This window comes from Oncorhynchus clarkii, chromosome 17, assembly GCF_045791955.1.
Source record: "Oncorhynchus clarkii lewisi isolate Uvic-CL-2024 chromosome 17, UVic_Ocla_1.0, whole genome shotgun sequence".
Classification (NCBI taxonomy): domain Eukaryota; kingdom Metazoa; phylum Chordata; class Actinopteri; order Salmoniformes; family Salmonidae; genus Oncorhynchus; species Oncorhynchus clarkii.
In genome coordinates, this window is record NC_092163.1 from 16,347,796 (window position 1) to 16,360,287 (window position 12,492).

Below are 12,492 nucleotides of genomic sequence, written 5' to 3' on the forward strand. Positions count from 1 at the left end.
ACTGGCAGATCTGGAAGAGTCTGGTTGACTGGCAGATCTGGAAGTGTCTGGCTGACTGGCAGATCTGGAAGAGTCTGGCTGACTGGCAGTTCTGGCTGCTCCATGCTGACTGGCTGCTCCATGCTGACTGGCAGCTCTGGCTGCTCCATGCTGACTGGCAGCTCTGGCTACTCCACGCTGACTGGCTGCTCTGGCTGCTCCACGCTGACTGGCTGCTCTGGCTGCTCCACGCTGACTGGCTGCTCCATGCTGACTGGCAGCTCTGGCTGCTCCACGCAGACTGGCTGCTCTGGCTGCTCCACGCAGACTGGCTGCTCTGGCTGCTCCACGCAGACTGGCTGCTCTGGCTGCTCCACGCAGACTGGCTGCTCTACGCAGACTGGCGGCCCTGGCTGCTCCACGCAGACTGGCTGCCCTGGCGGCTCCTTGCAGACTGGCGGCCCTGGCGGCTCCTTGCAGACTGGCTGCCCTGGCGGCATCCTGCAGACTGGCAGCTCTGGCGGCTCCTTGCAGACTGGCAGCTCCTTGCAGACTGGCAGCTCCTTGCAGACTGGCAGCTCCTTGCAGACTGGCAGCTCCTTGCAGACTGGCAGCTCCTTGCAGACTGGCAGTTCTGAACAGGCGGGAGACTCCGGCAGCGCTGTAGAGGCGGAAAGCTCCGGCAGCGCTGGACAGGCGAGGCGCACTGTAGGCCTGATGCGTGGTGCTGGCACTGGTGGTACTGGGCCGAGGACACGCACAGGAAGCCTGGTGCGGGGAGCTGCTACCGGAGGGCTGGGGTGTGGAGGTGGTACTGGAAAGACCGGACCGTGCAGGCGCACTGGAGCTCTTGAGCACCGAGCCTGCCCAACCTTACCTGGTTGAATGCTCACGGTCGCCCTGCCAGTGTGGCGAGGTGGAATAGCCCGCACTGGGCTATGCAGGCGAACCGGAGACACCGAGCGCAAGGCTGGTGCCATGTAAGCCGGCCTAAGGAGACGCACTGGGGACCAGATGCGTAAAGCCGGCTTCATGGCACTTGGCTCGATGCTCACTCTAGCCCGGCCGATACGCGAGCTGGAATGTACCGCACCGGGCTATGCACCCGCACTGGAGACACCGTGCGCACCACAGCATAACACGGTGCCTGCCCGGTCTCTCTAGCCCCCCGGTAAGCACAGGGAGTTTGCGCAGGTCTCCTACCTGGCGTAGCCATACTCCCTGTTAGCCCCCCCCCCCAAGAAATTTTTGGGGCTGACTCTCAGGCGTCCATCCGCGTCGCTGTGCTGCCTCCTCATTCCAGCGCCTCTCCGCTTTCGCTGCCTCCAGTTCTTCTTTGGGGCGGCAATATTCTCCTGGCTGAGCCTTTGGGCGGCTACACTCCCCTGGTTTAGCCCAGGGTCCTCTCCCGTCGAGGATTTCCTCCCATGTCCAGAAATCCTTATTACGCATCTCCTCTTTGGGCTGCTCCTGCCTGTTGACACGCTGCTTGGTCCGTTGGTGGTGGGTGGTTCTGTAACAGCTTTCTTCGGTAGAAGGAGAGTCGGACCAAAATGCAGCGTGTAGATTGCATCCATGTTTATTCAACAAACAAAACACGAATCTAAATACAAACACTACAAAACAATAAACGTAACGAAAACCGAAACAGCCTATACTAGTGTAAACTAACACAGAATAAGGACACTAAGGACAATCACCCACGACAAACTCAAAGAATATGGCTGCCTAAATATGGTTCCCAATCAGAGACAACGATAAACACCTGCCTCTGATTGAGAACCACTCCAGACAGCCATAGACTTTGCTAGATAACCCCACTAGCTACAATCCCAATACATACACACCAACACCCCAAGACAAAACACACCACAATACAAAAACCCCATGCCACACCCTGGCCTGACCCAATACATGAAGAAAAACACAAAATACTTAGACCAGGGCGTGACATTACCTTTGAAGATCTTCTTCTGTTGGCACTCCAGTTACATCACAAATGGTCCTTTTGTTTGATAAAGTCCTTCTTTATATCCATAAAAACTCAGTTTAGCTGGCGAGCTTCACCATTAAAGCTCCATAGTCACCATAGTCATTAAAGCTCCATAGCCACCAGTTTCCCTCCTTCAAAATGCACACAAAATGAATCCCAAACATTACCAATAAACTTATCCTAACAAGTCAAACAATGTTTATAATCAAACCTCAGGTACCCTAATACATAAATAAACTATACAATTTAAGAGAATAGTATGTTCATTACCGGAGATAAATAACAAAGAGCGCACTTTCACCCACGCGCATGGAAACACTACAGCCAAAATGGGAGCCACTTAGAAAAACTACAACTTCTAGCTCATTTTTCCAAAAAACAGCCTGAAACTCTTTCTAAAGACTGTTGGCGTCTAGTGGAAGCCCTAGGAACTGCAATCTGGGAGGACTTCGCCTCGTAAAAATCATGAAAGCCATTTGAAACAGTGGTAGGCTGAATTATTTTTTGGGGGGATGGTATGTCCTCTGGGTTTCGCCTGCCATATCAGTTCTGTTATACACACATACATAATTTTAACCATTTTAGAAAGTTTTGAGTGTTTTCTATCCAAATTATATGCATATCCTAGCTTCTGAGTAGCTGAGTACTTTGTACCTGAGTACCTGACGTAAAAATACTGCCCCCTACCCAAGAGAGGTTAATGACTATGGAGCTTTAATGACTGTGGAGCTTTAATGACTATGGAGCTTTAATGACAATGGTGGCTATGGGGTTTTAATGACTATGGTGACTGTGGAGCTTTAATGACAATGGAGCTTTAATGACTATTGAGCTTTAATGACTATATAGTTTTAATGACTATTGAGCTTTAATGACTATTGAGCTTTAATGACTATGTAGCTTTAATGACTATGGTGCCTATGGTGCTTTAATGACTATGGTGACTATGGAGCTTTAATGACAATGGTGACTATGGAGCTTTAATGAATATGGAGCTTTAATGACTATGGAGCTTTAATGACTATAAAGCTTTAATGACTATTGAACTTTAATGACTATGGACTTTTAATGACTATGGAGCTTTAATGACTATGGAGTTTTAATGACTATGGAGCTTTAATGACTATTGAACTTTAATGACAATGGAGCTTTAATGACTATAAAGCTTTAATGACTATGGAGCTTTAATGACTATAAAGCTTTAATGACTATTGAGCTTTAATGACTATTGAACTTTAATGACTATGGAGCTTTAATGACTATGGGGTTTTAATGACTATGGAGCTTTAATGACTATTGAACTTTAATGACTATGGACTTTTAATGACTATGGAGCTTTAATGACTATTGAACTGTAATGACTATTGAGCTTTATTGACTATGGAGCTTTAATGACTATGGGGTTTTAATGACTATGGAGCTTTAATGACTATTGAACTTTAATGACTATGGAGCTTTAATGACTATTGAACTTTAATGACTATGGAGTTTTAATGACTATTGAACTTTAATGACTATGTAGCTTTAATGACTATTGAACTTTAATGACTATGTAGCTTTAATGACTATTGAACTTTAATGACTATGGAGCTTTAATGACTATGGTGACTATGGAGCTTTAATGACAATGGTGGCTATGGAGCTTTAATGACTTTGGAGCTTTAATGACTATGGAGCTTTAATGACTATGGAGCTTTAATGACTATGGTGACTATGGAGCTTTAATGACAATGGTGGCTATGGAGCTTTAATGACTTTGGAGCTTTAATGACTGTGGAGCTTTAATGACTATGGAGCTTTAATGACTATGGAGCTTCAATGACTTTGGAGCTTTAATGACTATGGAGCTTTAATGCCTATGGAGCTTTAATGACTGTGGAGCTTTAATGACTGTGGAGCTTTAATGACTATGGAGCTTTAATGACTATGGAGCTTTAATGACTGTGGAGCTTTAATGACTGTGGAGCTTTAATGACCGTGGAGCTTCAATGACTATGGAGCTTTAATGACTATGGAGCTTTAATGACTATAGAGCTTAATGACTATGGTGACTATGAAGCTTTAATGACTATGGAGCTTTAATGACTATGGAGCTTTAATGACTATGGTGCTTTAATGACTATGGAACTTTAATGACTATGGAGCTTTAATGACTATGGAGCTTAATGACTATGGAGCTTTAATGACTATGGAGCTTTAATGACTATGGGGTTTTAATGACTATGGAGCTTTAATGACTATTGAGCTTTAATGACTATGAAGCTTTAATGACTATGGGGTTTTAATGACTATGGAGCTTTAATGACTATGGAGCTTTAATGACTATGGAGCTTTAATGACTATGGGGTTTTAATGACTATGGAGCTTAATGACTATGGTGACTATGAAGCTTTAATGACTATGGAGCTTTAATGACTATGGAGCTTTAATGACTATGGAGCTTTAATGACTATGGTGACTATGAAGCTTTAATGACTATGAAGCTTTAATGACTAGGGAGCTTTAATGACTATGGAGCTTTAATGACTATGGTGACTATGAAGCTTTAATGACTATGAAGCTTTAATGACTAGGGAGCTTTAATGACTATGGAGCTTTAATGATTATGGTGACTATGAAGCTTTAATGACTATGAAGCTTTAATGACTATTGAGCTTTAATGACTATGAAGCTTTAATGACTATTGAGCTTTAATGACTATGAAGCTTTAATGACTATGAAGCTTTAATGACTATTGAGCTTTAATGACTATGGAGCTTTAATGACTATGGAGATTTAATGACTATGAAGCTTTAATGACTATTGAGATTTAATGACTATGAAGCTTTAATGACTATGAAGCTTTAATGACTATTGAGCTTTAATGACTATGAAGCTTTAATGACTATTGAGCTTTAATGACTATGAAGCTTTAATGACAATGGAGCTTTAATGACTATTGAGCTTTAATGACTATGAAGCTTTAATGACTATGGAGATTTAATGACTTTGGAGCTTTTCTCCTAATCCAACTCTCAGCGAGCGCCTCCAGTCTTCAGGTGATGACGTCATTTAATGGAAACTTAATAATAATCACGTGCTGACAGTCGTTAGGTCCTAAAGTTAAAACTATGGCTCTTAATAGAATCAGTACTATTCATTGTTTTTTCTGCATATCGTCATATCACACACAGAGTAATTTAATATTGAATAGTTCCTGGGTCAAGATGAGACATCAAGTACCGCAATTGATGTTGCAGCCGAATCAGGACTTCAGATCTGTGTGACTGTGAGGTACGCTCGTCACACACACACACACACACACACACGCTTTTCATCCTGACGTAAAAATACTGCCCCCTACCCAAGAGAGGTTAATGACTATGGAGCTTTAATGACTCTGGTGCTTTAATGACTATGGAGCTTTAATGACTATGGTGACTATGGAGCTTTAATGACTATGGTGACTATGGAGCTTTAATGACTATGGTGACTATGGAGCTTTAATGACTATGGTGACTATGGAGCTTTAATGACTATGGTGACTAGAGCTTTAATGACAATGGTGGCTATGGGGCTTTAATGACTATGGTGACTGTGGAGCTTTAATGACTATGGAGCTTTAATGACAATGGAGCTTTAATGACTATTGAGCTTTAATGACTATGTAGTTTTAATGACTATTGAGCTTTAATGACTATGTAGCTCTAATGACTATTGATCTTTAATGACTATTGATCTTTAATGACTCTGGAGCTTTAATGACTATGGTGCCTATGGTGCTTTAATGACTATGGTGACTATGGAGCTTTAATGACAATGGTGACTATGGAGCTTTAATGACTATGGAGCTTTAATGACTATAAAGCTTTAATGACTATTGAACTTTAATGACTATGGAGCTTTAATGACTATTGAGCTTTAATGACTATGGAGCTTTAATGACTATGGAGTTTTAATGACTATTGAACTTTAATGACTATGGAGCTTTAATGGATCTTTATTGACTATTGAACTTTAATGACTATGGAGCTTTAATGACTATGGTGACTATGGAGCTTTAATGACTATGGTGACTATGGAGCTTTAATGACTATGGTGAGTATGGAGCTTTAATGACTATGTAGCTTAAATGACTATTGAACTTTAATGACTATGGAGCTTTAATGACTATGGTGAGTATGGAGCTTTAATGACTATTGAACTTAAATGACTATTGAACTTTAATGACTATTGAACTTTAATGACTATGGAGCTTTAATGACTATGGTGACTATGGAGCTTTAATGACAATGGTGGCTATGGAGCTTTAATGACTTTGGTGACTATGAAGCTTGAATGACTATGGAGCTTTAATGACTATTGAGCTTTAATGACTATATAGCTTTATTGACTATTGAGCTTTAATGACTATGGAGCTTTAATGACTATGGTGACTATGAAGCTTTAATGACTATGAAGCTTTAATGACTAGGGAGCTTTAATGACTATGGAGCTTTAATGACTATGGTGACTATGAAGCTTTAATGACTATGAAGCTTTAATGACTAGGGAGCTTTAATGACTATGGAGCTTTAATGATTATGGTAACTATGAAGCTTTAATGACTATGAAGCTTTAATGACTATTGAGCTTTAATGACTATGAAGCTTTAATGACTATTGAGCTTTAATGACTATGAAGCTTTAATGACTATGAAGCTTTAATGACTATTGAGCTTTAATGACTATGGAGCTTTAATGACTATGGAGATTTAATGACTATGAAGCTTTAATGACTATTGAGATTTAATGACTATGAAGCTTTAATGACTATGAAGCTTTAATGACTATTGAGCTTTAATGACTATGAAGCTTTAATGACTATTGAGCTTTAATGACTATGAAGCTTTAATGACAATGGAGCTTTAATGACTATTGAGCTTTAATGACTATGAAGCTTTAATGACTATGGAGATTTAATGACTTTGGAGCTTTTCTCCTAATCCAACTCTCAGCGAGCGCCTCCAGTCTTCAGGTGATGACGTCATTTAATGGAAACTTAATAACTTTAGCGAGGCTAAAACACCAGCCACATTGTCCCATTTTGATCCACTCTCCCCACTGTCAAACGGTGATGCCAGAAGGGATGTCCGTTTAGCACAGTTACAACTAGAGGTGGAAGAGAGAGCCCAAATTAGGCGAGAGACTCTCCAGTTGGAGATGTGTAAAATTGAGGCAGAAAGAGAACAACGGCAGATGATGTGTAAAATGGAGGCAGAAAAAGAACGAGAACAGAGGCAGATGACGTTTAAAATGCGCCAGATGGAACTGGAGGCAGAGACAGCGAGGCTAGCCTTCGTTCCTACTGTTCCTGTTAGTGAGTCGTCCTCACCAGCTGTGTCCTCAAACACGTTTGACATTAGTAGGCAGATTGCCTTAGTACCTTTGTTCAGAGAGTCAGAGGTTGACTCCTATTTTTGTGTATTTGAGCGTATAGCCGTAGCATTGAAGTGGCCTGAAGAGGTATGGTGCCTATTACTTCAGTGTAAATTAACTGGTAAAGCCCAAGAGGTTTTGTCAGCGCTACCTCTGGAGGACAGTTTGAATTATGAAGTGGTCAAAGCTACTGTTCTTCGTGCCTATGAGCTTGTGCCTGAGGCATACCGACAGAGATTTAGGTCTCATAGAAAGTCTTCTAGTAAGACTTATGTGGAATTTGCTAGAGACAAGGGAAATCTGTTTGATAAATGGCATGCTGCTAGTAAGGTAACTGATTTCAACTCTCTCCGGGAGTTAATCTTGTTGGAAGAGTTTAAAAATTGCTTACCCGAACGCATTGTAGTTTACCTAAATGAACAGAAAGTATCCTCCCTGGCAGAAGCGTCTGTGTTGGCAGACGAGTTTGTGTTGACGCACAAGAGTGTGTTTTCGGCTCAAACTGAGAGTAGAACCACTGAGTTTCCTACCTTTAGCCCTAGTCGGCCCGCAGTAGTATATCAAGCACGCCAGAAGAATGAGCGTTCCTGTTTCTATTGTCATAAAGTGGGACATATGATTAATGATTGCTTCCTGCTTAAACGCAAACAAGGGATGCCTCTTCGTGCCAAGCCGCCAACAGGTGTTGGTCTAATTCGTACGGTTGTGAGGTCTGCAACAAAACAGGTGCCTCAGGGTAACTGTAGTTTGAAAGACTCAGTCCCCGACCGCAGTTATGAACCATTCATTTTCGAGGGGTTTGTGTCCCTAACGAATGACGAAGCGTCTCAGCGTCCGGTTAAAATCCTTAGAGATACTGGTGCGGCGCAGTCGTTTATATTGTCTGATGTGTTGCCCTTATCTGACGATACATACTGTGGTTCCAGTGTGTTAGTGCAGGGTATTGAAATGGGTTTTGTCCCAGTGCCGTTGCACTTTGTGAAAGTACACTCTGAGTTAATCAGTGGAATATTCAGAGTGGGGGTACGTCCTAAGTTGCCAGTAAAAGGTGTGACCTTTATAATGGGTAACGATATTGCCGGAGGAAAGGTAGTACCCGTATTGGAAGTATTGGATAAAAGTGACCACTCTCTCTCTCGAATGAGTTGGCACAGAGTTATCCACATGTGTTCCCCGCTTGTGCTGTCACTCGTGCTCAGGCACTACAAGAGGGTGACTTGATAGATTTGTCGAACACTGTTCTGTTCAAAGAGGATGATCAAGAGGATGGATTGTGTGATACCTCTGAGAAGCTGATCGCCTCTGACAAACAGCCCAGGAAAGAATCAAAGAACGTTGAAGTTATTGCTGATGCAATACAATTACCAGTCACTCGTGAGCAGCTGATTGCTAACCAAAAGGTTGACAACAAACTTGCTAAATGTTTTTCTAGTGTTGTCTCATTGGAAGAGGTAAAGAAAAAGAACGTGGCTTACTTCATTGATGGTAATCTCCTCATGCGTAAATGGAAATCCCATGTTGATGCAGGTGGAGATTGGAATGCTGTTTACCAAATAGTGATTCCTACAGCCTTTCGACAGAATGTGTTATCCCTTGCTCATGATCACCAGTGGTCTGGTCATTTAGGAATTACAAAGACGTATGATCGGATCCTTCGACATTTCTTTTGGCCGGGTTTAAAACAAGATGTGGCTCAGTTCTGTCGGACATGCCACACCTGTCAGATAACAGGAAAACCAAATCAGGTTATTCCTCCCGCTCCTCTTTGTCCAATACCTGTCATAGGTGAACCATTTGAGCATGTGGTGGTTGATTGTGTCGGACCGTTACCGAAGACAAAATCGGGTAACCAGTTTTTGTTAACGATAATGTGTATGGCTACAAGATACCCCGAGGCTATTCCTCTGAGAAGGATTACAGCTCCGATAGTGAGTAAAGCCTTAATAAAATTCTTCACGACATTCGGGTTACCTAAGGTGGTACAAAGCGATCAAGGTACCAATTTCCTATCCAAGCTCTTCAAGCAGGTGTTGAAATCCTTATCAATTACGCACCGTGTGTCAAGCGCCTATCACCCAGAGTCTCAGGGTGCGCTTGAAAGATGGCATCAGACACTGAAGTCTATGCTACGTAAATATTGTTTGGAATCTGAGAAAGATTGGGATGAGGGAGTTCCTCTAGTTTTGTTTGCTGCTCGTGAAACTGTGCAGGAGTCCCTAGGTTTCAGCCCGGCTGAACTAGTGTTTGGTCACACAGTAAGAGGACCAATGAAAGTCCTTAAAGAACAGTTCTTGTCCCAAGAGTTGTGTACCAGAGATGAGAATGTGTTGGACTATGTTAGTCGCTTTCGTGAGCGCCTACACCAAGCTTGTGCTCTTGCAAAGGAAGCTCTGTCTTCCTCACAGAGGAGCATGAAAAGACACTATGATAAAGAGGCTGTTTCTCGTCCACTACAGCCAGGTGACCAAGTACTGGTGTTATTACCTGTTCCAGGATCTTCACTGTCAGCTCGTTTCTCTGGTCCTTATTTAATTGAAAAGAAAATAAGTGAAACTGACTATGTGCTTCAAACTCCTGATAGACAACGCCAATCTCGTGTGTGTCACATTAACATGTTGAAAGCTTACCACACCCGACCCATCACACAGTTAGATAGTTCAAACACAGAGGAAGGTACTGCTGTCTCCTCTGCTACTACTGCGATGATAGTGGACTGTCATATTGATGATGATGGCTTAGAGTTGCGCAATACTCAGCAGCAGTGTGTTAGATTGCCCAACTCAGAAATGCTGCTGTCTATCCAGTCAGGTCTGGTTCATTTAACGGATGGACAGGCTAATGATATTGTGAGGCTACTACACAGTTTTCCATGTCTCTTTAATGACGTTCCTACTCGCACAAATGTGTTGGAACATGACATTAATGTTGGAAATGCTACACCTATCAAGCAACACCCATATCGTATCAACGCTTCCAAGAGGAAGATAATGAGGGATGAGGTGAGATATTTGTTGGAGAATGACCTGGCTAAGCCAAGTTCAAGCCCTTGGAGTTCTCCTTGCATTCTGGTTCCTAAACCTGATGGTACGTCCAGGTTATGTACGGATTATCGAAAGGTAAATTCTGTCACAATGCCAGATTCGTTCCCGTTACCCAGACTGGACGACTGTATCGACACTATTGGTGCTGCTAAGTATGTGACCAAGTTGGACCTCTTAAAAGGTTACTGGCAGGTTCCGTTAACTTCACGTGCTTCTGAGATTTCTGCCTTTGTGACCCCAGACAACTTCCTTCAGTACTCAGTCATGGCTTTTGGGATGCGAAATGCACCAGCCACTTTCCAACGACTGGTTAACTCTGTATTAGCTGGCGTTCCTAATTGTAGTGCATACCTTGATGACCTAGTGATTTATTCGTCTACGTGGTCAGATCATGTTGACTTGCTAAGGGTAGTATGTGAACGGTTGGCAGCTGCTTCTCTAACCCTGAACTTGGCAAAGTGCGAGTTTGGGAAGGCTACTGTTACCTATCTCGGTAAAGAGGTTGGCCATGGACAGGTGCGCCCTGTTGATGCCAAGGTCTTGGCTATAACTGCATTCCCTGCACCTACCACTAGACGAGAGCTACGCCGCTTTTTAGGGATGGTTGGCTACTACCGTAGCTTCTGTAAAAATTTCTCTGCGGTAGTTGCTCCATTGACTGATTTGCTCAGTCCGGCAAGACCATTTGTGTTGTCCCCTGATTGTAAGAGAGCTTTTGAATCAGCGAAAGCACTCTTATGTAGTACCCCTGTACTTGCTGCTCCGGATTTTGAACAACCGTTCAAGCTTGAGGTAGATGCTAGTGCCAGAGGTGCTGGTGCTGTTCTACTGCAGCAGGACAAGAGTGGAGTAGATCATCCTGTTTGTTATTTTTCACGTAAATTTAATAAATGTCAAACAAACTATGCGACAATAGAACAAGAAGCTCTTGCTTTGTTGTTGGCTCTGCAATACTTCGAAGTATACATTGGTTCCAGTGCCCTACCAGTGATTGTGTATACTGACCATAACCCCTTAGTTTTTCTCCACCGAATGTACAACCAGAACCAGCGCCTTATGCGTTGGGCGCTGATTGTACAAAATTATAATTTGGAGATCCGCCACAAAAAGGGTTCAGATAATGTGTTGGCAGATGCTTTGTCTCGTGTGTAAAAATGATTTTTGTATGTTTTGGCAAGGTTGACGTTGTTGTTGTAGGTATTAATTTTGTTGTGAGTATTAATTGTAATACTGTGGTCGCAATCCCTAGGGTTGCTCTTTTAAGGGTGGGAGTGTTACGGATACCGGTATCCTGTGTCTGTGTGTATCCTGTGTGTTTCTTTTCTCTCCGTCTCCCCTCACAGGTTAAAGTCATCACTCCCCAATCAGTCAACAATCAACCCATCAATCAGAAGACACACCTCCTCCTGTTTCCTACCCTATCACAGTTCCTTTCCCTTGGTTTAAAAACCCTATCATTTGTTTGCTCTAGAGCTCAATCTTTGTAATGCCATGTTGGTAGATAGCTGTTCTATATAGATTTCAGTAGCTCAATCTTTGTAAATGCCATGTTTGTAGACCTCTGTTTTGCATGCGCTCTCTGTGTATTAATTAACCTCTCTTTTGTTTGAGCACCTCCATAGCACTTTGTCATCTCCTGTGAGTATTGTTTTGGTTATGGTGTTTGTTTGTTGCTGGTGGGAAAAGGGGGAAACCAAGACAAGTCGCCCATGGGCATACACTACCCGTAGGTAAACTTTGTTAAAACACACTAGTTAGAACTGGGCGGACCACCCACTGTATTTTTGGTTAGTTAGTTAGCTGTTGTTGAAATAGGCTATTCTAGCTTAGGGGTGTTTTGAATACTTATTGTTTCTTTCCTTGGGTCCAGCTCAGCCCCTTTTTCCTGCTCCCCCCCTTACCGTGTGTTTAGAAATAAACCCTGAGTTTGACGGTATTATTTCGGTTGTCGTGGTTATTTCGTTCACTTTTACTTTGTCACTGTTATAATTTACATGAGTTATGTTACGGGTCTCACTACCATCCCCCCTAGACTGTCGGGCCAAAAGGGATTCGTAACACTGGGTCAAGATGAGACATCAAG